Below are 21,774 nucleotides of genomic sequence, written 5' to 3'. Positions count from 1 at the left end.
TACTTCCTTTCCAGACTCTTTTCCTGCCTTTTACCTAAATCTTCTCTCAAGACTTACTGATGAGACCGCCATGTATTTGGTGTCTGTAATGCACTATTTCTAATGGGGTGTCTCACCAAGGAATTGTAGATTAGTAGGTCCAGCTGTAGATGGGTGACATTCCTGGGGAAGAATGGCTTTTTCATTTCCTCGGACTCACCTTCCTCCCAACGCAACCTACCCTGAGCTGCTCCCCTGCTTGCTCATAGCCATGACCTTGCCCTGAAGCTCATGAGAATGGGGTAAGTTCCTCCCTCCTCTGATGGTGCTTGAGAGAGCTATATTCTCCTGCCTGGCGCAGGGCCAGGAATGCGTCCACAGGGCTGGGATTGCTCATCCCTCTGCAGATGGGAAGTGGTGGCAGTAATGTAGCTAGAAGCCCACTGAAACCTGCTTTTGCCCAGTGCTGCCCATTTGGAGTGAATCCAAGAGAAGTTATGTGTGGACTCACCCTTTTTTTGTGACTCTTTTTCAGCTGACCTAGGAATTGCATTCAGTAGGGGGCAAAGGGACTCACTGAGACAGTCCTTTAAAATAAGACCCACATCCTGCCAAGTCTACTCTTTCTGTGGGCCAAATAGAAGTTCAATGTTTCGATGTGTTCCATTGTCAAAGTGTTTCTTCTTTCTAGGTAGACTGAAAACCAGTGCTGTACCTTCTTGCCAACTGCCCCATGTCGACTGTGGTAGCCAGACTGGCACCATTCTATGGAAATATAAACCCTTTTATGCCAGTCCACCAGATGTCCTCTCTCAACTTTGTCCTGTGCTCTGGGTTTTGAATGCTCTTTGCACCCCAATCAGAATCAAGCCCATTTCAAGCAGTCAGTGTCAGAGGTGAAGTAGATGGAGTGTCGAGGTTATTGTAGCTTTTTGAGTTTGCAAAAAATTGCAAACTGTCCTGGAGGCAAAGAAATCACTGCTGGTGATCTGCAAGTAGGATTTATGAGCTTGGTGAATGAACTAGAAGGTCATCAGGATAGTTGGTGAATTATGAGTGGGGTTAGGGTCAAAAGCAGGGAGGTTCCACACCAGACATCTTAACTAAGAGTGAAATATCATGGAACAAATGGTCTGAATATGATGAGTGACCTTTACAGGGATTTCGGGAGGTGTGTGTGTACTGAGGGCGGGGGGGGTGGTAGGGAGCTGGGGGCTGCTCAGTTACTCCTGGGGTTCTTTAGGGCAGAGCTGGGTGAGAGCATGGTGTTTGGGTCTCTTTGAGAGCCCTATATGATACCGTCTACCCACCCACCAGCCGCAGACCCAAAGCAGTGGCTCAGTCTTCTTGGAGGACAGGAAACACTCAGAGGGCGCTCAGAACAGCAAGAAATACTCGGCTCGGCTCTGTGAGGGATTTCCTTTTCACTCCCCAGTTGCAGGTGCCCCCTTGACCTCCCTGCACCCCAAAGATGCTGACCCAGATCTGAAGTGGCTGGCATTCCAGGATGGCACCCACCCTTTGCTCTAAGATCAGACTGTCTGGAAGGGTGACCTGGCTGGAAATAAGCATCACTTCAACACATATTTGGAGTTTAATGATGCCACCCCTCCCCAATATTTTTAAAGTATATTTTATACTGTAATGTATTCTGGGCTGGAGCAATAACACAGCAGGTAGGGCATTTGCCTTGCATGCGGCCGACCTGGGTTCAATTCCTCCGCCTCTCTCAGAGAGCCCAGCAAGCTACCGAGAATATTCTGCCTGCACGGCAGAGCCTGGCAAGTTCCCCATGGCATATTCAATATGCCAAAAACAGTAACAACAAGTCTCACAGTGGAGACATTATTGGTGCCCGCTCAAGAAAGTTGATGAACAACAGGAGGACAATGCTACAGTAATGTATTTCTAGCACTATATTTTGTTGGGAAGTATAATTTCTATTTCTCATTTTGTTCCTCTCCCGAACATATTTTTTCTAAGGTCTGTTTCCTATATATTTTAAAGTGATTTTTGTGAAATTTCCATGCGAAATCTATCAAGGGCATTCTTCATTGACATTTTGAGAGCCTTTTCATAGCACCTCCCAGTGTCCTGCTGATCACTTGTGAACTGTGCTTACACCCCAACTCCAAAAGGTTTGCATTTATGATGATAAATAGGGGCTCCATGGCTTTTCACTTTGCTCAGCGGCTGTTTCCTTTCTCTTGATCTCCCTGTTTTCCAAGGAGGGCCACAGGCTGTGTGCTCAGAGATTGTTTTCAGCTTTTTTGCTCATGGGAGTTCTGGGCAATTAGCGAAGTTGGCTTTGAGATGAATTTTTGCGCACATACATTCTATTTCAAGTCATTTTAACTAGAGGGGCTTTCGTTAAACTTTCTCAAAATGGAACAAAACAAAACAAAACTCACAAAACCAGCTAGACTCCAGCCTTCTGATCTCAAACCACAGAAATATTTACTTATTTTATGAACTAAAGATTTGACTGGCTATTCAAGAACCCAATGTAGACTGGTCACCAAGCTAGAAGAATGATTGAATTCTATTGCAGTCACTTCAAAATCAAGCACAGGATGGGCTGAGGAGAAGCTCAGAGGACTCGGGCACGTGCTTGGTGATAGAACACCATGTTGATTTAAGGACCATGTGGGGTTTCAGGGATTGAAACTGGGTTGGGCGTGTGCAAGGCAAATGCCCTACCCACTATGCTATCTCTTCAATCTCAGGTACACCATGTTGAATCTGAGCACTGCATTTTCCCTTAAGTATAGCCAGGTATTGCCCCATGAGTACCCCCCAGCACCCCTCCACTCGCAAAAAGAAAAACAAAAACATGAGAATTAGTTATAGCTGGGTGGATTTTTTAAAAATTTTCTTTGACTCTGCAGTTTATTCTCCTTCACTGAAATGTTAAAAATCACGATCACGATCACGATCATCCTGTTGTTCGTTGATTGCCTCGAGCAGGCACTAGTAACGTCTCCTTCATCCTAGCCCAGAGATTCTAAAAGGTGCCACATTCAAGACTCTTTTAGGGTTAGGAGAATGAGACCCATCATTTTTACTGGTATTTGGCATATTGGGTACACCACGGGCAGTTTGCCAGACTCTGCCGTGTGGGCAGGTTACATTCGGTAGCCCACCAAGTTGTCCAAAGCAAGAATGAGATAATAAGATGTTGGCTGGTTCTGGAGGTCTTCAGCTGTCGGGGGTTAAAAATCTTAATTTATAATAATGCCCCAGTTATTTTATATTGATATAATGATGATGTTTAATCACACAAACTAGGAACTGATGGTTTCCCTTGTCTGTTTAAATCACATCCATCCACCTTTGCATAGAAAGATGGAGCTGTATAGTGATCTGATCTGACTGCCTTCGGCATTGATATAGACCTTTACAGAATAGCATTGATATAGAACTTTACAGAATAGTATTTGTAGAAGGAGATGTTTTTCCCCCCAGATTATATTTGCATCCCTCTGGAAAAGGAGGCCGAGTGGTAGCATGGAGCTCTTAGGTGATGTGAGCTGGTGAAGGCACGTGGATCAGGCAAACCCAGTCTCATGGGGCAAACAGACTGTCACAGTCCCCTGCAGTGGGAAACTAGATATCCAAGGAGAAATGAGCTCGGGGCCTGTGAGATGCTACCCAGAGCCTAGCTGTGTCCTGGCCAAAGTTCCAGCAGGATTTGGGATGCTGGCACCATTCTCCCTGATGGCATGGACTGGTGGTGTGTGCTGAGCAGAGCAGGCTGTGCTGGGCCTACTCCTCATCCCACAACAGATACTGAGGAAGTCTTCAGTGTGTGCCCCTCTCCTTGGGCCAGGAAGATGGCTCAGGCTTTGCATAAAGGAGCTCTGGGTTTGACTCTCATGTGGTCCTCCAAGTGCTGCACACAGAGCCAGGGGTAGCCCTTTTATACTGTTGGGTGTAAACCACCCCTCCCTCTTAATTATAATACTTAATTATAATACTAATAGGGAGGCAGGAGCAATAGTATAGGGGAGAGGGAGTTTGCCTTGCATGCAGCTGACCCACATTCGCTCCCTGGCACCCCAAATGATACCCCAAGCACTACTAGGAGTAATTCTTGAGTGCACAGCCAAGAGTAACCCCTGAGCATTGCTGGGTGTGAGCCCACAAGAAAAAGCTCCCCCCCCAAATAATAATAGTAATATCACTCCTGCCTCCTTATTTTCAGTGATTTACAGTTAAACAATGCTTTTGTTCAATGTACTTTCAGATCTGTGCTTCCTAATATCCTTGTCAGGGAGACATGAAATTGTTGCCATTCTACAGTTGTGGAAAGTGAAGCTCAGTTGACTCAGTGAACTGAGTAATCTAGGCCAAACCTGGGGAATATTGAGTGATGGTCTTGAATCCCGGCTTTCAGGATGCAGAATCTTCCCCAACTGCTTCCTGGAGATTTGGAGGAGGAACAGGCAGATCTCCTGCCCTCAAGGACAAACTTTCTGCCAGTGTCTTGGGTCTGTGGGGGAACTGGAATAAATTGGGCCTGACCTGGAAGCAAGGGCGCAGCAGGAGTGAACTCTTACTAGATGTGACAGTCTTGGGATGGAGGATAGTACAGCAGGTAGGCACTTGCTTTGCACACAGTCAATCCAGGTTCAGTTGGCACTGCCAGGAGTGATCCCTGAATACAGAACCAGGAGTAAGCCCTGAGCACCATTAGATGTGACCAAAACAAACAAAACAAAACAACCTCCCCCCAAAAAAAATCCCTAAAAGTATTTTAATATTTTAAATTTTTAAAAAAAAGCTAATGACATAGGAGTTGGGTTTTAATTGGGCATAAATGGATAACCTTTTTATTAACCCTTGAATAACCTGAAATTAGTTTGGTTATCAAGTGCCTGAGAGAACTGTGGCTCAGGACAGAAGAATTTTGCAAACTGTTTCCTTCCATTATGTTTTTTTATTTAGTTTGGTCTCTCAGGAGCTACTAATTTTGTTTCTTCTGTGGGCATCTTAATTAAATCTTATTTATCAGTCTTGCAGAAAACACCTTTCTCTCTTCTTATTGATAGGATTGATATGCAGCTTGTTGAGGTGGGGGTGGGGGAGTCACATACTGGCAAAGTGAGTCTATACTAGGGACTCCAAGAAGCAAATTGAAGGTTGTGAAAATTGACCCCAAAGCTTAGGTTTCCTCCACTTCTTTCTGTCACGATTTTACTTGCTACATTTAAGGCGCCCCCTTGTGGTGCAACTACTACCTGAGCGATATGAGGAAAACCCAATGGTAAATCATTTGGCAGCAAATCCTAAACTTCCAAATAAAGAAACTGAGGCTTCAGGAAATTAAGTAGCTGTTGGGTGACTTCAAAAATCCAGGAGACAGTAGGTGTTCTGAAATTTGATAAAAATATCCCTGGAATCTTGAACTGAGTGAAAACTAACACCAATAACCGTCCACTGGCAAATTATAGGACAAGGATGTTGCCAGAGAAGAGGAAATGGGAATACACTTCCATGGATTTAGAAGTATGAATAATGGTCCAAGTGAAGGCCCTGGAAATTATAACTTCATGTTTGAAGAAGATTTGGTGAGCAACTCGTTGATCACTCTGATTTCAAACTTCAGGAAAGTCCTATCGTAAAACATGTTTTCACTGGATCTTGTTATTGTCTCGTGAATTAATTTTCTTGAACATATAGTCAACCTCCAAAATGGGGCAGAGTTTCCAAGTAGTCATCTGGAAGTAAGGTGGCTATCTGGAACTCTTCCATTCCTGAAATATACCAGACCGTTTCAGAATTCCTAGATTTTAGCCATCTCCAAAATTCCTAATAGATCATTTTTCATTGTTTCTCACTTAAAATTATGCTGTTCACTTTTGCCATCTTTATCTATGCCCCTTTTCATTGTTTTTAACTAAATAATTATTTATACTGTAGAAAACTGAGGGGGAGAACCCAGTAATACAAAGAATCAGGACTCAGAACTCAGATGCTGTGCATTTTTGGATCTTTTCTGCTGAATGTTCCCTTCCATCCTTCCACACTTTGCTTCCCAGAGAGATTTCCAGTACTATTTCTTTTAACAGCCACTTTCTTGGTCTTCCTTTGCCGCTTTACTCTTGTGATCACTGTTGGATCAACACGGAATCTTAAATAATCCAAGTATTCTTCTGTTTCATTTGTACTGCATTACACTGCTTGCTCCAACTATGTTTCTGTGGTGAATCTTGCATTTTCCCAGTTACATGTCAATGTAACCTCTATGGCATGATAAATGACTGGGTTATTGGTCCCATTCTCTCCAGTGACTCAAAGACACTTAGCTTTTTTCCCACCCACTTGTGTATTTTTAGGGATGATTTTCTCTTTTATATTCACATCCATACACACAGCTTCTAAGTTCTACACACTTGATTGAACGGGAGTATGTGAATGGCCTCATAAAATTCAGTTTTCCTTCTCTGCTTTCCTCTGGGAGGACTCAAAACCTATTTGATGCAACACGTTCTCCATATAGAGGGAACGTGCAGAGAAGTGTGTTTACCAGGGGCTGCCTGTTTGGAACTCAGAGAAAATGGTCATCATAAAGGCTATTGTTCATGGGGCCTCAGTTTTGGAACTTTTCTGTAGGGCACTATTAATTGACTATTGTACTGCCTGTATGTGGACCCACACTTTGTCATTTCATGATTCTTCTTCCGTTTTAAGACATGTGGCAGGATATCTCTGGAAGAAATTTCATGCAGAGTATTCCTCTTTAGATGCCTGCACGCCCGTGCTCATCGCAGCACTTAGTCCTATAGCTGGGATATAGAAAGAGCCCAGCTGTCCAATAACAGTTGACTGGATAAAGAAGTTGCGCTACATATTTAATGGAAAACTATTGTGTCGTGAGCAAAGATGAAACCTCGCAGTTCACTGCAATGTGGATGGAACTGGAGCATATCCTGTTAAGTGAATTCAGAGGGAGAAGGACAAATGCTGGATGATCTCACTCATCTGTAATATATAGAAAAACAAAACAAGGGAATGGACACTGTGACATGTTAACACACCTTTGGACTTGGATTATAAAACAGAGGTCTGCCAAGCAGTGGAGGTAGAAAAGGGAATGAAAGTGGGGAAGACTAGAGATGACGTTTGGACAGTAATGGAGGGTCTTGAGGACTTTGTTGGTGGTGGGGTACATCGATACCTTAAACAGCACTATTATAAACAGTGACAGTGACCTCAACTATAATAAATAATTTGAAAGTCTGAATAATACTCCATTTATTTTGGTTTGGTGGCCACACCTGGTGATGCTCCGGGGTTACTCTTGGTCCTGCACTCAGAAATTACTCCTTGCAGGGCATGGGGGACTTTATGGGATGCTGGAATTCGAGCCCAGGTCAGCCATATGCAAGGGAAATGCCCTATCTGCTGTATTATCTCTCCAACCCTGAATTTTAAGTAGTGAAACTTTATATCCACTCATCTGTTGATGGACACTTGGGCTGCTGGCATGTTGGCACAGTGTAAATAACACTGCTACAAATAGCCCTTTGGTTTCACCAGCTGATTTAGGATTCATGTGTAACTGATTTTTTTCATGATAAGGACAATAAATTTTTTTTTACTTTTCAAAACACACAAAAATATTTTTTTCTGTCATGCTTTAAAAGTTCCAAAACTTAGTTCATGGAATGATGGAGCATTCACAGAATCAATAAAATGAAGCCACACTCAAGGTTGGATATTAGAGTTTGATTCCTGTGTGGTCATTTCAGTGTTCTCTTCCTATAAGTATTCACATTAGGTCCAGGCATAAAAAAAGTTTTGCCATCCTGAATGACCTATGTGCACACAGAGATATCTCGGGAGAGGAAGTCACCAGTTAACTCATATGGCCCAGGCCAACCAAGATGGCAGCCTACAGTTACCACCAAACTTCCCAGTCATGCATTGCATTCTAGGGATATGCTGGTAACTTCCCTGCAGCTTGGTGACAATCTCAGGGACTAAAGGCCAATGAGACAATGGTTTCAGGATAACATACAACAATCTTCACACACCTTACTTTAAGGAAACGTCTTTGAATCATTTTTAGCGGATTATTCATAGCAAGCAATACAAAAAAATTATTAAGTTCCTGCTTTGTGGGCAGGCTTTGGGTGTCGGGGTGGAAAAATTCAAAATATGCTTGTGGGAAGGTATAATGGTGATGGGATTGGTGTTGCAATATTGAATGAAATAAATTATTGTGAACAACTTTATAAAAATAAAATAAAATTATTTTTGAAAAGGCCAATGAGGCACATTGTTAAAGGCACTGAATTTGGAGAAGTGGATTTAGATGCATTAGTGGCAGAATATTTGGGGGAAAACTCTCTACCAGGGTTTGCTTTCAGCATTTCTTTCTAAAATGTAAGGATTAAATTACTTTTATTTATTTATTTGTGTTTATTCTTTGGAGGAGAGGAAATTGCCGTGCTATGTTGATTGCATTGTGAATGAATGAATGGTCCACTTGGTCAGTCTGTTCTTTGCCTTTTCATGTTTTCACCCTATTTCTTTTCTATGTTTTTTGTTTTTTTTTTCTCTTTCTTCTGTCACACAGGCTTTGCAGTGTATGCTGATCTCTCTTCAGGCAGAACTTGACATTCAAAGGTACTTGATGAAAATTGAATCATCTCAGCGAGTTAGTACTTTCCCTTTTCTTTCTCTGCTTTGACTTGTTTTAATCAGCTGCGTGTGGCATTCTAATCAGTGCCAGGCCTTAAACCTCCTGGCTGGACTTTGATCTGCTTACCCCCAAGCCCCGTTTTGAACCTGTGAAAGCCAATTACAGGCAACATTCAGAATTGCACTTTTAAAAATAATATTTGATGAGATTTGTTAGTAAAACGAATACTAATCGCATGCTTGCTGCAAGATACTGTTTTATCTTCCAGTTGAGTTGGGGACTCAGTGGTAAGACAATGCCAAGTCAGGGATCTGGGCTGAGAAGTGATGCTCTCCAGCCAGAGAGCCCTACCAGGAGGGGTTCACTCAGGCAGAGAAGTGAAGTCAAAGAGGAAAGCCCGCAGCATTCAGCCTCATAGCTCTTGGTACTCTCCTTTTGCTCAGACCATAAATATTTATGGATATACATTCCTAATATATTCAGATCTTTCTGACATGCATCTTAATAATACAAAAAGGATAGGAGTAGACACAGTCAGACAAATCTCCCTCTGCCCCAGGCATAGGACTTTGTAAGCCTTAACATCTCACAGCAAACCCATGGACTTGGCAAACCAGGATCCCCATGGTACAGATGGGGAAACTGGGCACAGAACAGTGAAGTAACTTGTCCAAGGACACAACCTGGAAGGAACAGAATTGGGAAACGATTTCAGATCCTCTGTCCCAGAGACCACTTTCCACATATCACTTATTTCCCTCTGATCCTCAGTGATCTCTATTTCATAATAGGTTCATTTGGGGAGTTCAAACTAGAAGGGGTGGGCAGATACTTGAAGATCTGGCTGGTATTGGATACCTGTGTCAGCCATTGGACCCTGTACCTCCAGGGTCACCCTCATCTTCTTTGTCCCCCTGAAAGGACTGTATCTGTATTTTCTCAGGAGCACCATGGGGAGGACCTTTCACTGTTGGCTGTAAAGCCTGAGATACGCCACCTTGGAATTGTCCAGCTCCTGTCTACACCAGCGACATTTTTTCCTCTTGATCAGCCTCCCGTGACTGCACTATCCCATCCTTTGTAATTTATCTCTTTGATCTTTTGGAAGGCAACAAGTCCCTATGAGAAAAGTTCCTTCCCAAACAGAGTCAGAGAAGAGGGAGGAGGACAGGTCACACTGCAGAGAACCTGGACCTTACTGGTCTCAGTCTCAGAATGATGGGGTGATTCCCCTCACTGTTGCCACGCCTTCTGTTTTTGCATCCTGGACATTCATGCATACAGGCATAGTTACATACTATAAATGATGTCCTTAGGGTATATTAATTTTATATACTTACCTTGAGACAAAGTAATACTTGATACTCCTTCATAATGCAAAAATTATTTTCTTTCTTTCCTTTTTTAAAGCTACCTGATGAATATGTATTGGAATGAATTCAATCTAATAGGCTTTCCTTTCTTCTTCTTCTGGGCCAAATCTGGCACTGCTGTGGGCTTCCTTCTCTCTGTACTAAGGAATCACTCTGGGCGTGGCTCAAGTGTCCAGTCGAATCTGGGTTGGCAGTACGAAAGGCAAACATCCTACCTGCTGTACCACGACTCCAGCCTCTGAATCTAATGTTTTATGTAACATTTTCCTGTTTGTAAATGAAGTTCTCACCCAGTGTGTTTGGGCTTTATGACAATGCAAGTCTTTTAATGAGTCCCTTACTTTACTTCTTTGAAATTCTGAACAATGCCATTTGCTCAGATTTCAAAAGAAAAAAAATACCCAGCCACATACTGGGGAGGGTGAGCAGGAAAACAGTCTTCATCTGGCCTTTTATTTGGTATAAACCTCTTTAAAAGGACAGTGCAGCACCAAATAATCGCAGGCATGATTATTTGGTGCTGGGAGTGGCCAGAAGCTGCATGAGGAGGGATTTGGATCCTGCTGCTACTATTCCTTTCAAATTGAAGGAAAGGGCAGTAAGTAGAGATGATGGAGATGAAGTTTTACCTTTTTTCAATAGCCTTTACCCCAGTTGGGCTTTGGCAGGAAGTCAGAGAACATTCAATTCCAGGTGTCATTATTTCAGAAGTGGCTCTGTGTCATGTTCCAGAGAGCACACCTGGCAGACTGGTGGCCTGTGGACATCGAGTTCTAGACATAGAAAAAAGGTCACCGTGCACCGTCCCTGCCCCCTGCCCCATTGGCAATGCCAGCAGACTTGGCTGCTTCTTTGGGCACAGACAAAGGTCCTAAAGGAAAAAATAAGGTAAATCATTCATCCATGGGCGTGCTATGTAAGGGTCGAAAGTGAAAACTTCCAAGAGATGACACCCCCAAAATATGTGCTCGATTTCCATATTTACCTGGAGTCAAATTTTAGAGTCTTGCAACTAAAATACTGTGTTGGTATCAGGGTTAGAGATGTGAGGGTCTGTCTCCTAGTCTCAAATTATTCTCACCTGATCTTTAATGTAAACAAATATATGTGCTGTGTGTCTGGCAAAATATGTCTGGCAAAATTTGGCCTGGCATGAAAATAAAAATGTTTCCCAGGGCTGGAGCAATAGCACAGCAGGTAGGGAGTTTGCCTTGCATGCAGCTGACCCGAGTTTGATTCCCAGCATCCCATATGGTCCCCTGGGCACTGCCAGGAGTAATTCCTGAGTGCATGAGTAACCCCTGTGCAAAGACAAGGCCTTTTATCTTAAATCTAGTCAAGTGGAATATATGCAGAATGACAGGTGGGCATTCATTCCAGTCACCACAGAGAAAAGTCCTTTTGAATTCTACATGTTTTACAAATGCCCTCCCTGATCCACTCTTGTTAAATATGCCCATTCAGTAACTTACTGATTTTACAAAAACAATATATTCTTATTTTGGAGAAATTAGAAAGTAGATTGCTCAAGATACCGCCATAGGAAAAAAAGAACCAATGCTAATATTAAAGAATCTTACTTCCTTGCATTAAATTTTATATGTATGTATGTAAATATCCTAAAAATCAACTTAAGCACCTATCAAATGATGACTAGATAAGAAAGCTGTGATCTGTATCTTCAGTGGAATACAACTGTGCCTCCAAAAGTGATGAAAGCATGCCTCTTGGGACAAAATAAATGGAACATGAGATTATTATGCTAATGTAGTAGGTAGCACTGTCCTCCCATTGTTCATCGATTTGCCCAGTAACGTCTCCATTGTGAGACTTGTTGTTACTGTGTTTGGCATATGAATACATCACAGATAGCTTGCCAGGCTTTGCCGTGCAGGCGAGATACTCTCAGTAGCTTGCCGGGCTCTTCTAGAAGGGTGGAGGAATCAAACCCGGGTTGTCCAGGCTGGCCGCATGCAAGGCAAATGCCCTTTGATTGGTTTCACACATATGTGGAATACAAATCACTAAAGCTAATGAGGTGACAAAACAACAAAATTAATTCCTAGACTTGGTAAAAGTAATAGTAACTATAGGAGGGAAAGAAGTAGGGGTGGGAGGAAGCAAGAGAGGGTCTTTTATGTGAAGGGAGGATCTGGAATTTGGGTGGTGAAAACCCCATGATATAGAGACATATAAAGCTCCACCTCTGAAAGCCTGTAGTATCATTCATCAAGGACATATCCACTTTTACAATGCCTTGATGATACCTAGAGATGCTCAGGAGTTACTCCTGGCTCTGCACTCAGGAATTACTCCTGGCGGTGCTCAAGGGGCAATTTGGAATGTTGGGGATTGAACTCGGGTCTGCCACATGCAAGCAAACGCCCTCCCCACTGTACTATCACTCCAGCCCAAAGACGTCTTATGACTGCCTACCATTCCATACTATGGTTTTCTTGGTTTATTAACAAGCTGTCTAAGTTGCTCCAGGTTTGTTTTTTTATAATAAAAACAATTTATTAAGCTGAAATACACAAACAATAAAGTATATTAAATATATGTATTCTTTTCACACATTAACTCATAGATTTTTTTAATTAAATATATGAGAGGTACATATTTGTTCCCTGATTCTTTAGTGTAGGAAGTACTACTTTGGGAATTTTTGCAAATCAAATTCATCTGGCTTGGCTTCAACAATTATTGAGAAATGCATTGTCATTGTAATAAAAGGGCATGACCTTTCCCCTTGGCCTTACAGAACAACCTAATTCAATAAAACTGAAGATAATTTCAGAGTTTTTCTGAACCTTCGGGGAATGCCCTCCCTGCCAGTCTGTTTGAAGTGGGCATTTGGGGTTTTCTGTCTCCTAAATTTGCACATCCAGATTCAACCCTTCTGGGCCATATCCTGCTCCTTCTGCCTGATGCTATTATTTCTCAGTCGAACCCACTTACCCATAATGTGAAGAAGACTTTCATCATCTGCACCACCACCAAAACTAGCATCCTCTTCCTCGTCTTGGACAGTTATTCACATCTCCAGCGTGCACACACACACACACACACACACACACACACACACACACACACTCCCCTACACCTTTCTGCCCTCTTAGAAGCTTTCCTCCTCTTCATCTGGGGCACCTTCAGATTCATTTTTCAAATGCTTTCACATTCTAGGCCCAGTGTTGGGAAAGGGTCTTCAAAGTGTAACACAGAGAATGTTAAGAGGGCTGGAGACATAACTCAGTAGGCTGAGTACATACATGGTTTGCCCATGGGAGGACCTAACTCAGTCCCCTGCACCATATGATTCCCAGAACATCATAGAGGGTGATGTCCCTCCCATCTTGCTACCCCAAAGATACTATTAAGATTCCTTTCTCCAGGGAATTCTCAGAACTTGATACTTGGCCATTTTTCCAGGAAGTTGGGTATAGGAATGTTATGTTCCATATATATATATATATATATATATATATATATATATATATTTACATATATATGTTTGTTGCTGACATCTACCAGGACAAGATAAACTAAGATGAAAAGCTTAATCTGACATAAACTAGCTTGAAAGGACACCTCTGTATGAGGGGGTCCCCTTCACTCAGGAGGAAGCTTGCTTCTCTCTGGAGAACCATTCTTGCCATTCATTCCTTGGCATCTGGAGGAGGTGACTTTACTTAGGAACAGTGGACAGTGTAGGTGGACAGTGGATTCTGCCTGGCTCCTGTGGCTCAACACAGAGACCCCGTGCCCCAGGATGCCCCTGGCAATGTACAGTAACCACTGGGCATCTCTGACTTTTCATCTTTCTGCTCTGATAATGAAGTAATCCACACAGGGCAAGCAGACGGTAGGAACAAAAGACTCAGTTGTACTTTGTGTGACTGCTGAATCATCTTATTTGACTCCAGACCAAACATTGTTCTGTTTTCACAGGTGAAAATCATAAAAAGAAAAAGAAAGAAATGTCTGGGCATTCTTTTTTGGTGGGAAGAGGGTGAGAGCAGTTGAAATGTAACTCTTGAAGAAATAAGGTATCAACCGAGTTTATCAGAGTTTGGTCTTCAAAATACATCCTAGAATAAATCCCTCCCTTTGTCTAAAGTGGGGAAAGGAGATTCTGATTTTCAGAGCTTAAGATAGGGGGTCACCTTGACAATCTTAAAGCTGCCTAGCACAAAGTTGGCATTCAAATGTGGGGTGTCGGGAAGGCACGCACCTTTGGCCTTCTTGTGAGGTGCAGTTCTTAATCGGAAACTTGGTGTGTGGCCACAGACCCAGAGTTCCGGCCTGAAGAACTCGGATGTCCAGGAAAGACGTGTGTGTTTATCTTAACAGCGGGACTTTTCAGTGCCAGCACCCAACTTTTCTATTAAAAACTCGGTTACATCCACCTGTCACCTTCTAGAACTGTGGGTGTCCAGAGTATTGCCCAGATTGACATCCACCAAAATAATAGCACTGCAGAGAGTTTGGCCAGGGTTTTGTTTTTCTTTCTGTCAGCGACAGAAATGTGGAGATTGGCTCCAGAGCCATGCAGAGACCAGGGCCATGACTGCGGGAGCCAGGACTCACCTGGCAGGTGACTGGCCCGCAGGGAGATGACCTCAGTTGATTTGCCCATCTGGAAGGGGGTGATCAGGACGGATGGGGCAGGAGGGGGGGATGGAGTGAGGGTGGGTAGAAACTAGCTGTGCGTGGGGGGAATTTTACTTGCTTCCCATCTCCAGTTCCCATCCCAGCACAGACCTTCTACTCTGCAGGCATGAGGGGGTCCAGACGGATGCAAAGGAAAGGTGCTTAGTGGATTATAGAAAGGGCTCAATCAGCAAACTCAGAAGTTTTGGCTTTCCCTAACGATGATTTGTTCGCTCTCCTGAGACTAGAGGAGTGGGTGGCAATGAGGACTAAGCATTGTATCTATCTACCACAGTTTCTCTCTCTGTTCATCTGTTCCTGGGCATCTGGTCTGTGTCCAGATCTTGGCTTGTGAGTAGCACTGTCATGAATCAAGCAAATATCCTGTCTTTCTTTTTGGGACATTAAAGTGGCTTTTTTTGCTTATAGAAATAATGATGGTATAGCTTACCCGTCAAGTCCATGTTCTCTCTTTTTATTGTTGTTGTTGTTTTTTCTTTTTGGGTCACACTCAGGGAAGCCCGGGGGTTACTTTTGGCTCTGCACTCAGGAATTACTCCTGGAGGTGCTTGGGGGATCGAACCCAGGTTGGCTGCATGCAAGGCAAATGCCCTATCCACTGTAGTGTCGCTCTGGCCCCCATGTTCTCTTTTGAACATGTATTTTGCTTGCTGTTCACTGTTTCTTTGCTTGCTTGTTTCCACTGTGGAGAAGCCCGTGTTCTCTCTTGAACACATTTCCTTTCTTTCCTCTCATATCTTTCTAAGCAACTTTCACTGTAGCACTGTAGCACTGTCCTCCCATTGTTTATGGATTTGCTCAAGCGGATACCAGTAACGTCTCCATTGTGAGACTTGTTACTGTTTTTGGCATATCAAATACGCCACGGGGAACTTGCCAGGCTCTTCTGTGTGGGCGGTATACTCTCGGTAGCTTGTAGGGCTCTCTGAGAAGGACTGAGGAATCGAAATCAGGTCGGCCGCATGCAAGGCATAGTACAGTTTGAAGTTGAGGAAGGTGATGTCTCCCATCTTCTTTTTCCCAAGGATTGCTTTAGGTATTTGTGTCTACGGCCATACCACCCTGATTGCCCAATCTAAGCAAGTTTCATTCAATAAAAACTTGTTTTCACTTAAAAAAAAAAGCATAGTTATCTTTTCAAGAAAGAGAGCATTTAGGGGTACCGCTGATTTTGCAAAATAAACTCTTAGTAACCCTATATTACAGCTACCCCATAACTTGGGGAGTTGGGCTACACCTAGCTATGCTTAGAGCTTACTCCTCGCTCTGTGCTCATGGATCATGCTTGGCAGTGCTCAGGGGATAATATGTGGTGCCTGGGATCAGACTCATGTCAGTACGTGCAAGACATGTGCCCTACACACTGGACTATTTCCTGCATAATTTTTAGAAAAATCTTTGGTTTGGATCACCCAACAGTGCTCGGGGCTGACTCCTGGCTCTGTGCTCAGAGATCGTTCCTACTGAGGCTCAGGGAACCACTTGGAGTGCCGGTGGTCAAACCCTGGTTGGCTGCATGCAAGGCAAGCACCATACCTGCTATACTGTCTGTCTGGCCTCTACGTCCTAATTTTTAAAAGAAAATTATTATCTGGGGAGCCAGAAAATAATGGGGGAACATTGCCTTAGAAGATTTTGCCTTGGCCATGGTTATTAGTATGTGAGCCTCAAAGCCACCTGGGCAGCAACAGTATAGAGCTGATGTGGTGGCTTGTCTTCAAGGCACAGAAGAATCTCAATCCAGTTGGCGAACAAAAATGAGGTCCAGGGATGCAGCTCAGTGCTAGAGCTCTTCCCTTGCTTGTGTTGAGGCCTGGGGTTCTATCCCCAGAACTACCATCACAATAATAGTAATAATAGTTATAATGATAATGATAATTACAATTTGCTCAAGCGGGCCCAGTAACGTCTCCATTGGAGACTTTGTTGTTACTGTGTCTGGCATATCGAATACTCTCGGTAGCTTCCCGGGCTCTCCGAGAGGGGCGGAGGAATCGAACTCGGGTCGGCCATGTTGGCTGCGTGCAAGGCAAATGCCTTACCCGCTGTGCTATGGGAAGAATGATGACAGGACTAGAAATGTCAGAGTCTTGGGTACCTTGGTGGGAACTGCAGTAACTTTCTCCGTGAATAACCGTAAAACTTCAAAAACACTATTGTGATCACCTAAACTACCATAATAAAAAGAAAAACATGTAATAAAACTAAGTGGACTAATGGAAACCAGGAGCTGGGCTGCCCAGACATCTAGCAACTTCCCTTCTTTCGTTTTCTTTTTTTTTTTAATGTTTTTTTAATGTTTTGTTTTATTTTATTTATTTATTTATTTATTTTTCTTTTTGGGTCACACTAGCGATGCACAGGGGTTATTACTGGCTCTGCACTCAGGAATGACCCCTGGCGGTGCTTGGGGGACCATATGGGATGCTGGGAATCGAACCTGGGTTGAACCCAGGTCGGCTGCATGGAAGGCAAACGCCCTACCTGCTGTGCTATTGCTCCAGCCCCTCTTCTTTCATTTTCAAACTCTCCCATTGGCATCCTGTCTCTGCTTTCCCCTGCAGCTCTGCCTCAACCTTTCTCCATGCTGCTTCTCTTCCCACCCATCTTTGTCCACGCAGCTACTGCATCCCATCACATCCCATCTCTACTGCTCCATACACTCCAGTTTCTCGCTGCTCTTTTCCAGCTGTATTTCCTGGAGAGAACATGCTTGTCCAGCCAGATGAGGGAATCTGGGCTGGGAACGGGCGGCCAGACAGACAGTGTTTGCTCAAACCTGTTTGTGTCTGAGAGTGCAAACAGCCACAAGGACCACAATGCAGCTCAGGACTCACCCTGGGGAAGTGAGTGTGTGCTCAGGGGCTCATCGTCATGCATCAGGAGGAAAGGGGAGCAAGGGCTGGGGTGGACGGGAACTGCTTTGAAGAAGGCTGCCAAGTCAGGTCCTCGTTTTTAAAAAAATTGTATGTTTATTTTTGTTGTTGTTTTTATATGTTTGTTTTATTTTGTATTTTATTTTTGTTTATTTTTGCTTTATGGGCCATACTTGGTGTTGCTCAGGGCTTACCACTGGCTCTGCACTCAGGGATCCTTCCTGGCTGCATCGGAGGACTGTATAGGGTGCCAGGGATCAAACCTAGGCCAGCTCTTTCCAAGGCAAGTGACCTACCTGTTTGTTCGCTTTGTTTTTTAAATTAATTTATTTAATTTAGTCTTTTTGGTTTACACCTGGCAATGCTCAGGTGTTGCTCCTGGTTCCACACTCAGGAATTACTCCTGGTGGTGCTCGAGGTATCATATGGGTTGCACGGGATCGAACCCGGGTCAGCCCCATGCAAGGCAAACGCCCTACCCACTGTGCTATCACTTCAAGCCCAAGTGCCTTACCCATTATACTATTGTTATTGCCCCTAAGTCAAATCCTTGAAGTGAAGCATTTTTAGGTGTTCAGCTTCCTGGAGAGGAATGCAAGAGACAGTCCTGCAAGGTGTGAAGTGCCCTTAGAAGGACACTAGAGGCTCACCTCATTGGTGGATGCGTTTGGCAGTCAAAAGCCGAGGAGCCAATAGCAGACTCCCAGGCCTTGTTGAAGATAGGGTGGGAGCCATAAGGGACTACTGCTTGTCCTGCCTCTTGGCTTGTTCCTGAGCACACAGAGACCTGTGACTACTAGTGGGTGAGTTAGCAGGGGATTTCCCAGAGTCCTCCCCACCCACGTTCTCCCCATCTCCAGCCCAACCCCTAATGCCAGCAGTTCTCCCCCCGAAAGCTCTTTTGCACTCACCATGACATACATAGTGCTAAGGGCACTTGCCTTGTACGCAGCTGAACCCAGGTTTGAACCCCAGAACCCCTTAAGATCCTGCGAGGGATCTTGGAGCACAGAGACAGAAGGTAGCCCTGAATATCGCTGGGGGGTGCCTCCCTCTCCCCCACCAAAAAAAATAAAAAATAAATAAATAAACACTTGAAATCATATTTCTTAGTGCTTCCAGCCAACACGCCCATGATATACTCAGCGCCCACACATCCATTGAGCATCTGAGGTGCCCCTGAACCCTATCCAGCCCTTGGAATCCCAGCACTCAGTACCAAGCTGAGGACAGAGTCCCTGGTCCAAGTGCCTTTTGATTTTCCTTTTTTATATATCAAATCACAGGGTATCTGACACAAGTGTCAGCAATTTCCATTGTTTCTTCTGTGCACTAAATGATGTCTCAGCAGCAGGCTGGCAGCGGAGGGGAGGGACCCTGTGAGGCGTTTGCTAATATGCCGTGACAGTTTGCAGTGGGAAAGTAGATGTCACCGAAAAATGGAGAAAGGAGCTTATATTTGCGATGGAGAAGCTGAGTATGGGATGGTTTTGTTCTTTAAGAGGGAGCTTCCACTCTTACAACTTTATTTTGGTATATACTGTCTCTGTAAACAAAAAAGAGACATTTGATTTTAATTTTCTTCAAGGATTCTTGCCTTTTGCAATGAGAAAGACAGCTCATTAATGCCCTATGCTTGCCGGAGGCTGCAAAGATGACCAAATTGAAGAGCTTGTAAATGCAGTGGTGTTGCTTAAAGTAATATTATTTCGTAGCTATTTTTGCTAAACTGAATATCTTTTTTTTAATTGAATCACCATGAAATACACATTTACAAAGCTGTTCATGGCGGGATTTCAGTCACACAATGTTCCATCCCTCTACCAGTGCACATTTCCAACCACCAATGAATGCCCTTTTTTTTTTTTTCAAGTCAGGAATGAGGACTTCTTAGCTTGATATTGTGCAGAACATAGCAAGGCAACTACTTCACTGACGGGCTTGCAAATGTCTGAATCTTAGGTCTTTTCTCTTTTGGGGGAGGTTGAGATTTGGGGCCCACTCTGATAGTGCTCAGGGACTACTCCTGGCTCTGTGCTCAGAAGTACATAAAGACAATAGTGCCTAGCTTTAAAATGCACTGATATTCTTAACACACACACACACACACACACACACACACACACACACACACACACACACATACACACCTACAGAATGTAAACATGCCTAGCAGCTACCAAGGACTGCCTATGACCATTGGGCATCTTTGAGAAAATCCCCCTGCCTGATTCATTCAGATCAGTTGGCCTCCCAGAAGGGCCTGAAATCAGGTGATGTACTTCAGTTGGAGGTGCTGGGAGAGGGGAAAGCTGAACAAATGCATCTTTCCACTTCACCAGCCCAACTGCTGAAGGTTGTTTTCTGACCTCCCCCTTGTGTATCATCTCTAAGCTCTGCACAGTAGCCAGAGAGATCTGAGAATTGTGTCTCACTGGGCTCCTGTTCCCCTTTATCTACCTGTGATGTGTCAAGACATTCTGGTTCCATAGCATCAAGTCAGTATTTTGTTTTTTGTTTTTGAGTTTTTGGTTTTGGTGCAATACCTGGTGATGCTGAGTGCTTAATCTTGGCTCCTGGTGGTGTTCAGGGGTGCCAAAGATAAAACTTGGGTTGACCATAGGCAAGGCAAATGCCGTAACCATTGTAGTATATCTCTCTGGCCCGAGTCAGGAATTCTTTTTTTTTAATTTTTAATTTTTTTCTTATTTATTTATTTAAATTTTTATTAGTGAGACACCATGAGGTACAGTTGTAAACTTACAAATTTTTGTGCTTGGGTTTCAATTATACAATGATCAAATACCCATCCCTCCACCAGTGACCATTTCCCATCACCACAGATCCCAGTATCCCTCCCACCCCCCATCACCCCCATCCCACCCTGCCTCTGTGGCAGGGCATTCCCTTTTGTTCTCTCTATCCTTTTGGGTGTTGTGGTTTGCAAGCATGCTGAAAGTAGACTATAGACCAAACATGAGTCAGGAATTCTTATCTTGACTGCAAGGCTGGTTTCGATCAAGTCAGCATGCTGGCCTCTATAGCCTTGGGGCACTCATCTGCTGACCCAGCCCCCTAGAATGTCATTCTCTCATTCTCTCCTCTCTCTCTCTCTCTTTCTCTCTCTCTGTCTGTCTGTCTGTCTCTCTCTGTCTCTCTTTCAATTCATAGCTTCTGACCTGCTTCCAACTTCCGTCTTCCTTAGAATCAATGTTTCCATGTCTTCCCAACTCTCTTCCCATGTGCCCTCCCCCCAGTTTGGGTTACTCATTCTTGCTGTCAGTAGACAATAGACACTGAGAGGGGAGGATCGTGTATGGTCTTAAGCATCATTCTGTCTCCAGTACCTAACCTAGTGCCTGAACAGACTAGCTTGCACTCCCTGGGTGTCTGCTGAAATGATGACTGGTTAAAACACACAGTTTGTAGTTTACACTTAATCATCCATGGGTTTGTGTTTCTTGTTGTTCTTCGCAAATTTCATCAGTTCTGGCTTTTTTGACATCAGTCAACATGTTGTTTTAGTTTGTTTATCTCCCAGCTTGCTCAACTAATAGTACATGTTCAAGGAATGCTTTTATTTACTAGAGAATGATATTCAACAAATGAAATGTACTGCCATAGTCTGACCAATAGAGTCCAACACCCAACACCCTACGATTATAGTGTGGATAATAAGAGAGAAATTTTGGTGTATTTGAGTATGCATGTGTGAGTTGCTATAAATACATTCAAAGTTAAATATGACGATTGTGCCTGAAAAGAAAAAGTTCAACAGACACATCATATTCACTTGCCATCTTAATTTACTGTTTTTTGAACAGTCTTACTAAGGAGGACCTGATTCTGTGTGGTATACTGTGGAATAAGTGCATTGTCTACATTAGGAGACATCTAAATGCTCAAAAACTCACCTGGTGTGCTAACAACTGTTGGAATTTGGCAAAAAGAATTTATTTGCCATCCTAATTTTCTGTCCTTCACTTCTTGATGAAAATGGCATTTGTAGTGTAGACATCCAGTGATAAAATTCCTAATAGTATACTAAGAAACCATATATCATTTACAACAGCCTGCATAACTCATATTGGTCCTTCTAGACCTCTATATCCAGTCCTTCCCATGGAATTGTTCCCTTTGCCATACTGTTTTTCCTGATGGCTTTGTTGCTCTTTTTCAGCATGATTAACAATAGCCTATTTTCCCACTTTCTTTTTAATGTCTT

At 43.5% G+C, this 21,774-nt stretch overlaps 1 protein-coding gene across 9 annotated transcripts in view; it reads left to right on the top strand.

Moving 5' to 3' along the window:
* KIAA1217 (KIAA1217 ortholog) overlaps positions 1–21,774 on the top strand; it is a 750,771-nt gene that overhangs the window by 580,704 nt on the left and 148,293 nt on the right. The window lies entirely within an intron of this gene.

The sequence above is a fragment of the Sorex fumeus genome, unplaced genomic scaffold, assembly GCF_029834395.1.
Source record: "Sorex fumeus unplaced genomic scaffold, SorFum_2.1 ptg000007l, whole genome shotgun sequence".
Classification (NCBI taxonomy): Eukaryota; Metazoa; Chordata; class Mammalia; order Eulipotyphla; family Soricidae; genus Sorex; species Sorex fumeus.
This window is presented reverse-complemented; position numbering and strand designations above follow the sequence as displayed.